The sequence below is a fragment of the Diceros bicornis genome, chromosome 34 (genome assembly GCF_020826845.1).
Source record: "Diceros bicornis minor isolate mBicDic1 chromosome 34, mDicBic1.mat.cur, whole genome shotgun sequence".
Lineage (NCBI taxonomy): Eukaryota > Metazoa > Chordata > Mammalia > Perissodactyla > Rhinocerotidae > Diceros > Diceros bicornis.
The window spans coordinates 16,035,311-16,046,237 of NC_080773.1; the positions used below are offsets into that span (position 1 = coordinate 16,035,311).

The window sequence follows — 10,927 nt, forward strand, 5'->3', positions numbered from 1 at the left end:
TTGCCCCTTTCTCACCCGAGAGTCATCTTTGTGACCTTCCCGTTAAGAGTAAATCCAAAAAAAAAAAAAAAGAAGTTTAGTTTCTGACTGTATTTTCTGATTTATTTCATTGTCTTTGGTAAATAAAACATGCAGCTTTGTTTTGCAAAAAAAAAAAAAAAGAGTAAATCCAATCTTTCCAGAGTGTTTGAAGACACTGGGAAGACCCTGGTGCCCAGATGGGTTTCTGTGTCACAAGTGGAAATAATCTCCCCAGGTTTGAGGATTCCTGGGTCTCTGTGTGGTGCTGACACACCCCCAGGCCAGGACACAGCAGAGGCCAATGCTGGGGTGAGTGGATCATCCTCTCAGGGGAAAGGGTTCCCCATCAGCCTTGCTATTGAAAGTGTGCTCTGCAGGTCAGCGTGTTCAACATCACCTGAGAACTTGTTAGAGGCAGACTATTGGGTCCACCCTACATCTCTTGGGTCAGAATTCGCATTTTAACAGCATCTACGGACCCTTCCTGTGCACAGGAGATGAGGAGAGGCTGCCCCATCCCTCCCATCATGGGGTCTCAGCCTGGCAGGGCATTCATGTTACCAGGGCAGCTGCTAAAGTAGCATTTCTAAGGTGTCACCTGGGCATTCACAATCTTTATAAAGTTCCCCAGGTGATTCTGATGCACAGCAGGGGTGACATCTCTGTTATAAGAGTTCCTGATGTGGCCCCTGGCTCCTTCTCTGAATGGAAAAGCCAGAAGGGGATGAGAGAAGGGGAGTCCGACTGTGCACACCAACCAAGAACATGGGGACTGCCCAGGACAAGACACCCCAGGCTTGTGCTTGTCCAAACAAAGGTGTGTGTGTGTGTTTATGTGTGTGTGTGTATGTGTGTGTGTGTTGACAGAGAATCACTGCCGAAGAAGGCAGAGACCTCAGCAGTTCCCAGGAAACGGAAATAAATGTAGAAGGGAAAGAGGAAGAAGGGGATAAGATGGCAGGAATGAGGGGAGGGAGAGGGAGGTCCTGGGGCCCATGTGACTCGGAGAGGCACCCCTCCCCCTGGAAGGGGATCAGGAAGAGGGAGAAAGGACAGCAGAGTTGAAGCATCTGGACAGCAGCGCCTGTGAGCATTTCTGGAATAGAAGCTCTTCTCACAGAGGGACACACAGAGCAGGCAGCAGACACCATGGAGCCCCCCTCAGTCCCTCCCACAGATGGTACATCCCTTGGCAGGGGTTCCTGCTGGCAGGTGAGAGGGGGTGATTCCATGAGGGCAGGCAGGAGATGGGAGAACAGAGACTGGCTGGGGTTCCTGGGGCGGACATGGTTCGGAGAGGAGAAGAGGATTTCTGTTTGGCCTTGAGGGGAGCAGACACAGGAGAAGGGTAGGATGGGGGAAGGGGACTCAGCCATAGGAAATTCTCATGATCTGGAAGTGAGGAGGGGCAGGAATATCTCAGTTGCTGTACCTTTGCAAGTTATTTATCACACAATAATTTTTGAAAATTGATGATAATAATAATTTATTTGAGGATGACACTTGAAAAAACTTAACTAGGGACACTAAACACAGTACTTACTCACCACCATTAGAAATTGGCAAGTAAACGCCAGGACATGGAGGGCCCTGGGAACACTCGTTCATTCATCCACAGGTGTTTGCAGCATGCTCCAGGCACTGGGGGTACAACAAGATCAAATAAGTCTCTGCCTTGATGGAGCTCACGTTCTATGGGGAAGAAGATGGACAAGCAAAGAGAGCTCAAATGTGATGTCAGGGACTTACAAGTGTCATGAAGGGAACAGAGCAGGGAAAGGTGAAAAAGTGAAGGCTAAGGGGTATTTAGAGCACGTGGTCAGGGAAGGCATCTCCCAAGGACACGACTGAGAATGAGCAGGGCACAGAGGGCAGTGAGGGAGTGAGCCGGGCAGACGCTTGGGGAAGAGTATTGGGAACAGAGGAAATAATAAGTTCAGAGGGGCTGAAGTAATGGTGGTCATGCTGCTGACCTTGGCCAGTAGGACATACACACACACACACACACACACACACACACACACACACGCAGATTCAGACTCCAAGTCTAAGAGATGAAGAGAGCCAGGGCCTTATCTTTCCATCCCAATACATAGGTACAAATATTGATCTCTCTCTCTTCCCTCTTAGTCTCACTCTTAACCTTCTGGAACCTGCCCACCACTGCGCAACTCACTATTGAGTCATTGTCGTCCAATACTGCTGCAGGGAAAGATATTCTTCTACTTCTCCACAATCTGCCTGGGAATCTCGCAGGCTATGTCTGGTACAGCGGGACTACAGTCAAAACATCACATTTGCATTATATGTAATAGACATACAAGAAATAACCCCCGGGCCTGTATACAGTGGTTGAGAGATAATGTACCCCAACGGATCCCTGCTGTTCCAGAAGGTCACCCAGAAGGATACAGGTTACTACACCCTACAGGTTATAAAGAAGACTTTTCAAAATGTAGTAGGAATTGTACAGCTCCACGTATATAGTGAGTGATTCCTCTCTGACCTCCGGGTGTTGGGTGGAGTGAATTCTACTTCACATACACAGGATTGAACAGGCCTGCACTGTGCTTACATCCCTGTCTGCACTATGTCTCATGTTGGGGTTTGAGCATTTAGTACAGGACACAGACAGTGGAGAATTCATTTGTTTCCTGATGTGCTGGGGTCACTCCCACTGGAGTGTAAATGAAGGACTTTGCCTTCTCACCCCCCACTCTACACCTGCAGCCAGCACATACTGACACTTGAGAAAGTCTGTGCTTTTTCCAGACATAGAGCAGGCAGCCTTAAGTTATCTGAGTGCTCTGATCCTCATGTATTTGTCTTGAGATACACAAAGCTGCCTTATTCTTTTAAGGACTTGGGTTGGTTGAGAGGTGAGTTGGCATCTCTAATTCAAGATTCGTGGGAGGAATCAAGGTACCACACAGGGCAATGTTCTCTGCTACCTGCACAGAGGAGTTACCCACAGCCGTCATCACAACTAGCAGCTCCAATGTCGTGGAGCACAAGGATCATATAGTGTTAATGTCAACCTGAGACTCAGAACACCACCTACATGTGGTCAATCAACAGTCAGAGCCTGGAAATAAAAGGTCATATGGTATTTCTGTGTAAAATTTTCTTAATAATCACCATACTATTTTCCACAGTAGCTGCACCATTTTACCTTCTTGTCAACAATGCACAAGGATTCCAGTTGCTCCATATCCTCTCCAGGACCAGTTTTCTGTTTTTTTGACAGTAGCCATTCTAATAGATATGAGTGGGTATGTCATTGTAGTGTTGATTTGAATGTCTATTCAAGGGCTTTGCCCATTTTTCAATCAAGTTATTTGGTTTTGTTGTTGTTGTTGTTGAGTTTAGGAGTTCTTTGTGTATTCTGCATATTAACCCCTTATTGATATATAACTTGCAAATTATTTTCTCCCATTCCATAGGTCAACTATCACTCTGTTGATTGTATCCTTTGATGAACAGAAGCTTTTTATTTTGACAAAGTCCAATTTATCTATTTTTTCTTTTTTTGCCTGTGTTCTTAGTGTCATATTCAAGAAATCATTGCCAAATCCAATGTCATGAAGTGTTCCTCTTATATTTTCTTCTAAGAGTTTTATAGTTTTATGTCTTACTTTAGGCTTTGATCCATTTCCGTTAATTTTTGTATACGGTGTAAGGTAATGGTTCAGCTTCATTCTTCTGCATATGGATATCCAGCTTTTCAACACTATTTGTCAAAAAGACTATCCTTTCTCCATTGAATGGTCTTGGCTCCCTTGTTGAAATCATTTGATCATATAATCGAAGCTTTATTTCTGGATCTCTCTTGTATTCCATGATGTATAAGTCTGTCATTATACCAGTGCCACACTATTTTGATTCTTTAGCTTTGTGGTAAGTGTTAAAATCAGGAAGTGTGAGTCCTCCAATTTTGTTCTCCTTTTTTAAGATTGTTTTAATTATTCAGTGTCCCTTGAGATTCCATATGAATTTGAGGTTGGAGTTTTCTATTTCTGCAAAAAAGTCACTGGGAGTTAGATAGGGATTTTATCCAATATGTCGAGAGTTTGGGGTATATTGGCATCTTAGCAATATTAATTCTTCTACTCTATGATCATGGATGTCTTTCCATTTATTTGTGTCTTCTTTAATTTCTTTCAAAATGTTTGGTAGTTTTCAGTGTATACATCTTTTACCTCCTTGGTTAAGTTTATTTCTAAGAATTTTCAACTTCTGATGCTATTGTAAATGGAATTGTTTTCTTAAAATATATTTGGGATTGTTCATTGTTATTGTATATAAATGTAACTGATTTTGAGTGTTGATTTTGTTTCTTACAACTTTGCTGAATTTATTAGTTCTAACAGTATTTTTGTCTGTGGGTGGACCTTTAGGGTTTTCTACATATAAAATTATGTCTTCTGCTAAAAGAGCTAATTTTTCCTCTTCCTTTCCAATTTGGATACATTTTATTCTTCTTCTTGCCTCATTGTTCTGGCTAGGACTCCTGCACTATGTTGAATAGAAGTGGTGACAGCAGCATCCTTGTCTTCTCCGTGACTTAGAGGAAAATTTTCCGTGTTTCACCATTGCGTACTATGTTAGCTGTGGGCTTTTCATTTATCTTTGTCGTATTGAGTGGTTTCCTTCTATTCCTAACAGTGCCTGTCTTTTGTTAAAACTGTAACCACTTCTCTAGAGATTTCCTTCACTATGATATTCAATCCACAGCTCAGGAAATAAAAGTCCTGTTCAGAGTGAAGAAATCTTTAGCTAGAAGCTCTCCAGGACCTATGGCTGTGAAGACTGGGCAGGGCCATCCTCATTCCCTAATAAGTAATATTTAACAAGAAGTAAATGCTTTCCCAGTTTATGTAACATACCCTTGGCCCCAGACATGGATGGGGCTGGCAAGCCTGCCTTCCACAACACACACAGAAGTGTATTATAAGGAATGTGGCCTGATCTTTTTTGAAGTCAAAGAAAGTTCTAGGAAAAAGTCAATCAAGTGCATGAGAGAAAAATGTCACCTAATGATGAAGCTGTAGGGCATGTGAGAGGAGAAGAGTTTCCTGGTCCTGATACTACAGAGATGTGCAGGGGGACTGATCCAGGGTCAACCTGTGGTGATATGGGTGTCAAAGGGGGAGGTGCAGCCCTCACCTTACAGATTATCACCTGAACAAATACATTTGACCTTCTGCTGACGGTCAGGACCATCTTTTGGGTCACCTTTACAGAATTCACTGTGGCCCTGTGAGTGGCTGAGATCTCTGAGGAAGAAGCAGGGCCCACTCTCGGTCAGTCACCTGCTCTGTTTCTCCAGAGAACTAGTGGCACAGCCCTCCATCCAAGCCAGCAAGACCACAGTCAAAGAACATAAGGAAGCCATCGTCCCGACCTGCCTCACAAATGACACTGGGATCTCCATCCAGTGGTTCTTCAATGACCAGAGTCTCCAGCCCACAGAGAGGATGAAGCTGTCCCAGGACAACAGCACCCTCACCACAGACCCCATCAGGATGGAGGATGCCAGGGATTATCAGTGTGAGGTCTCCAACCCAGTCAGTTCCAGTAAAAGTGACCTCCTCAGGTTAGATGTGAAATATGAGTGATCCTCTTCCCCTCCTGTACGTTGTTAAACTCTAAATAGAATCTTTTTCTTATATGTAAAATGATGGTCATGATGTACTTTATTTATAGAGTTGTGAATAGGCAATTGAAAAAGGTGGAATAAGTGAGTCAATAAATGTTCAAATATGTGAACTGACATTGTCACTATTGTTGGCTTAAGGTCACATTCCACTCCAGATCCCAGCTCTTGTTGCTCTCCACTGCACCATCTCCTCAGTGGAAGGACAGGTAGCGGTCGTGGGACGAGGGGTGGGATCCCATGATAAACTCTCGGGAATCACAGCTCTATCCCTCCTCCAGGGGGAGGTGTTCATGGTGCCTGGACTCTGATGTGGACAATGAGAATAGACACAGGAGGACACCCACGTGGATGGGAACACAGAGATGAAATGCACTTCACGCAATGCCATCTGCCTGCATCGTCCTGGTCAGAGGTGGGAGAAAAGGGTTTGGAGATCCCAGGCTTTAAGCAGCGACACTGGGACAAGGCATACCACTGAGTTAAGAGATAGTCTTGAGGGGGCTTCCACCTACATCTACAGACCCCACCCCACCTCAGTGCACTCATGTGGCATCTCCCTGAAGGCAGTGTGTGAATCAGGGACAAGTGTCTTCTTTAGGGAGAGGGAACCCCTGGGCTCAGACTCAGCAATAGAGGGGCACATGCAGGACAAGGTCTCTCTCCACATGAGGTTCCACCATCACCCCAGAGAGATGCACTCAGGCACATCTGCTCGTGAGGGACAGAAGCCCAGGCTGACTCATGCTAGAGGTGAGCCTCAAAGTCCTGAGACCTCCTCAACCCTCCGTGCCTACACCAGCCCCTATAGTCCTTGCCCTCTTCAGCCAGCAATCCCCTAGTCTCCAGGCTCCAGGGAATGGCCTTCACTCCTATCTCCAGGGATGTCCATGTGTCCCGGAATCCCTGTGCTTCCACATGGCCCATCTCAGTATGCCAGGCCCTCAGTGCAGAGTGGGTCCTACACCACAGACTGGCTGAGGGGCCTCATTCAGAGAAGAAACAGGACTGAGGACCCCCAGGAGAGGAGTACCTAATGTTCCCATCCAGGCAGGCGACTGAGTGAACACACAGGGTCACTCCTGGGGCTGAGCTCTCACTCTGTCCCTCAGGCCTCCCTGGAGAACACTCAGGAATCCGACCGCATCTCTGAGGTGGGCTCTCAGGGAGGCAGTGTGAGGTCAGGAGGTTGTGATGCCAAGAGGTGGCCACGGAATTTGCTTGGTGGGATGGAGGGGTCGGGAGAGACAAGCCTGGGGATTGGGCAAGAACTGGGTTTAAGGATGCACGGGAGCAAAGAGGGGAGAGGTAGGTCTGAGGAAAGCAGCCCCCTCATCATCGAGGGTGATGGAGATGATAAGCTCTGAGGGAAGTGGCTACACTAGGTCCATCCAGGGCCCCGCTGGCTCTCCCTCCCAAGGGCATGTCCTAGGGACACTGTCCCAATGGAGGTGCCTTTGCTTCAGCCTGGCCCTGCAGGCACTGACTGACCCCTGCCTTCCCTGTTCACGCCACTCTGCTTGTCTTTCTCTGGCTCTGGCGTGGCCAGGCCTCTCATTGACATAAGTTTAGGGAGGAGCTGAGGCCCTGGGACACGTGACTGAGAGACATATCAGAAAATATCCCTCATCCCCAGGACTGCTAAAGGTTGGATGTCTCCCCCCGTGTTTTACAGGAAGTGCCTACCCCAGGTTGCCATGACTACTGCCCCCAGGCCATCTACAGAGAGTCCATCCTAGTCACCTGGAGCCACAGTGAGACCCTGGGGTCCAGGCCCTGCTGGGGCAGCACAACCTGGGCAGAGGCTGTGCCCAGGGGAGCTGATTCTCTGTGCATGGGAGACCAGGCCCCATGGCTCTGCCTCAGTATGTTAACTACTTGGTACTGGATTAAAAATGTACTTTTACCGAAAGTTATGGGAGGCAGCTAAAGTGCTGTTCCCAGGGAATTCATTACCTCAAATGCTCATACTAGAAGGGGTTGATTAAAAAGGAGTTATTCATCCAACTTAAGAAATTGGAGAAAAACAAAGGGGAGAAGAAAAGAGATAATAGACTTACACGTAGAATATAATAAACTAGAAGATAAATACACAATCAAGAAGATCCACACACACAAAAACTACTTTTTTGAAAAGGTTTATAAATTTTTAACGCCTATGGAAAAATTCATCAACAAAATAATGCAGGAAGCACAAATAATCCATGTTCACAGTGGGACAGAGTGGACATAACTACAGCTGCATCAGGCTTGAAAAGCCCCTGAAAATCTTCACGGCAATAACGTTGATAATTTAGACAAAATTGACACCGTTCTTGGAAAATTAGAAATAGCAAAAACTAACTCTAGAAGAAATAGGAAACCTGACTTGTACCATAATCACCAAAGGAAATTTAAACAAGAGCTAAAATATTTTCATAAAAACACATTCATACACACATAAACACACTCCTGCACACACACTCATATCTGCACACACTTGTGAACATTCACGAAGAACACAGATGGCTTTAACATGAATATGAATATCACTATAGAGGAAAAAATATGAATTTAGACCCTAACTCACACCATACAATAATCTTCTAAAAATTGATACAATTTGTTAAAATTAGAATTTCTGTTCTTCACAAGACACCAATTTTCTCTCTCTCATACATATACAAATTCTATATATGAGTGTTTTCGTATCATCTGACAAAGAAGCCACATCCAAAGTGCATAACAAAATCCTACAACAGCAATAAGAAAAAGACTGACGACCCAATTTTTTTAAACGGCTAAAAACTTTAAGACACTAAGCAATAGAACAGGTGGAAATGGCCAATAAGCATAAGTAAAGCTGAATTGGCTTTACTGTTTATTGGGGAAATCCAAATAAAAGCCATTAAGAAATATCATTTTAACCACAAAAGAAAGCCTAAAATTAAAAGGACTGACAATACCAGGAGTTGGAACATCTGACCATGTAAACATTGCTGGTGGGAATATAACTTTGTTCAACTAACTGGCAGGAGAATCCAAAATTTATATATATTTTAGAAGATGTTCCAGCAAATGCAATGATATCTTCCCCAAGGAAATGAGTTAGATACATGAAAATACGTGTATAAGAATATTCATATCAGTGTTATTGAGAAGAGCCAAAATGGACAATCCAAATGTCCAACAGCACAATGGATAAATATTCTGGAGTATTCAAACAAAGGAATATTATACAACACGGAAAAGGAATGGATTACTGCTGCACACAACAACATGGATAAATCCACATGCACAGACTTGAATGAAGGTAGTCAAATGCAGAAGAGAAGATAAAGAATGATTCTACTTATGTAAAGCTCCCAAACAGGCAAAACAATTCCCTGGTGCTAGAGGTCAGACAGGAAGTGACATCGGAGGTCTTATCAGAAGGGAGGGGCATGAGAGTGTTTCCTGGTGCAGGCAGTGTTCTGGACACTGGTTTCGTGGGCACACACATAAGCAGAAATTTGTTGCACTGTTCACGTTACTTTACAAACAAAGGAGTGTAAAGTGACTTGAGGCTAAACAAACAAGAAATAGCCACAAAACAATCAAAGACCAGTTCATTCCAACCTTACACAACTCTTCCAGAGAATAGGAAAAGTAAAGAACACTCATTAGCTCATTTTATGTGGCAGTGTAACCCTCTTATCAGAACCAGACCGAGAAAGAATGAGGAAGTAAAAGTGCAGGCCCTTCTCATGAACAGAGATGAAAAATCACTAAACAAAATGAATCAGGATTACCATGTTGAGTTAGTTCCCCAGGAATGCAAGGTGGGTTTAACAGTCAAATATCAACCATTGCCTTTTACCACATTAACAGATTAACTAGAAAATAATTTGTAATGACGAGAAGAGAAGCAAAATGGCCTTTGATGAAATTCTCCATCCGCTCAGATTTGGACAATCTGGAAACCAACGGCAAACTCTGAGCAGAGGGAAGGTCCTCAGCCTGATGACGGTATCTACGAACATGCAGCAAGCACCAGGCTTACTGGAGAGTCACTGACAGCATCATTCTCGTCAGGAGTGAGGCAAGGCTGTCTGTGTTCACCACCTGGACTCCAAGTCCCTGGACCTCAGCCCTCCTACAGAGGCTCTCCCTTGGCCACACCCATGGGGACAGCTCAAGGGCAGGGACAGAGCCACAGTCGGGGCTGGTGAGCAGAAGCCCTCTTGGGGTCAGAGCGTCCTGAATAGACCTGGGCCTGAGGGAAGGCAGCTCCCCTGAATGGGAGAACCAAGTTCATGGCTCCAACCTCAGACCTCAATAGGAGAAGCAGGTGTCCTGGGCCTTTCCTTGGGGCGGCTCTGAGGGACCTCAGGCCTGTGACACATAGCAGGTTTCCTGATAAAGGGGACACCCGTAGATACTCTTCTTGTGGCAGATAGGGAGAAAACAAGGAAAACATGCCAAGCCTCCTATTGCATGGCCCGGAACTGACCCAGATCTCCCCCAGCAGTCCATCAGCCTGAGTGAGTCATACAGCTAAGCCAGAGATAATGGGGGAGTGGGGGTGCAGACGCCCCTCTTGTAGTGGGAGCAACTGCAAGGTCACACACAAAGGGTGTGGATGTGTCATTCTACTATGGGGAGGGCAGGGGCAGTTAAGAGGAGTGATCCAACCCTTAAATGACTCACAGTCATTTCCCCCAGTGCCCATACATGGTGAGGCAGGGGCACATTTGGGCCCTGAGTGTCCAGTCTTCATTGCCCACTGTGCCTGGAACCATCTCCCTCCCCAATGACTTGGGCCCTGGGGTTGGTTCCAGGTCACCAGTCCATGCTGCCACATCTTCCAATGGGTGGTACCTCCCTGTCTGTCATAGGAGTTTCACCCAGAGAAAATTTAGAGTATTTGAAGGTTGAAAGTTGTGGCAGTAAAAACATTTGCATTTGTCTCAGGTGATGGAAAAGGTCCCCAGGAGCTCCAGGAGGAGTGTGCGTGCCCTCTAGTGGATGGTTCCTGCTGGAAGAAGAGAAAAAAGAGCCAAGAGAGCTGAGAGATTAGGGCTGACCTTGGACAAAGGGCACGTTCAGGTTCACAAAAACTAGAACCAAAAATGCAAGATGAGGGGGGACTGCAGGTGGGGGGTATGTTGGGAGAGATGGGAAAGAGCAGGGTGAGGGGTTGCCTTCTGGGAGAGCTGGGGGAAGGGCGCACAGCAGGGCTCTCACTCTCACCACTGACACTGGGGCTGGTAATTCTTGTTGGGGGTTGTC

At 45.7% G+C, this 10,927-nt stretch overlaps 1 pseudogene; it reads left to right on the forward strand.

Annotated features, from left to right (window-relative positions):
* Positions 1–1,170: 1,170 nt before the first annotated feature.
* Positions 1,171–5,760, forward strand: LOC131396900 (carcinoembryonic antigen-related cell adhesion molecule 21-like; annotated as a pseudogene).
* The last annotated feature ends 5,167 nt before the right edge of the window (positions 5,761–10,927 follow it).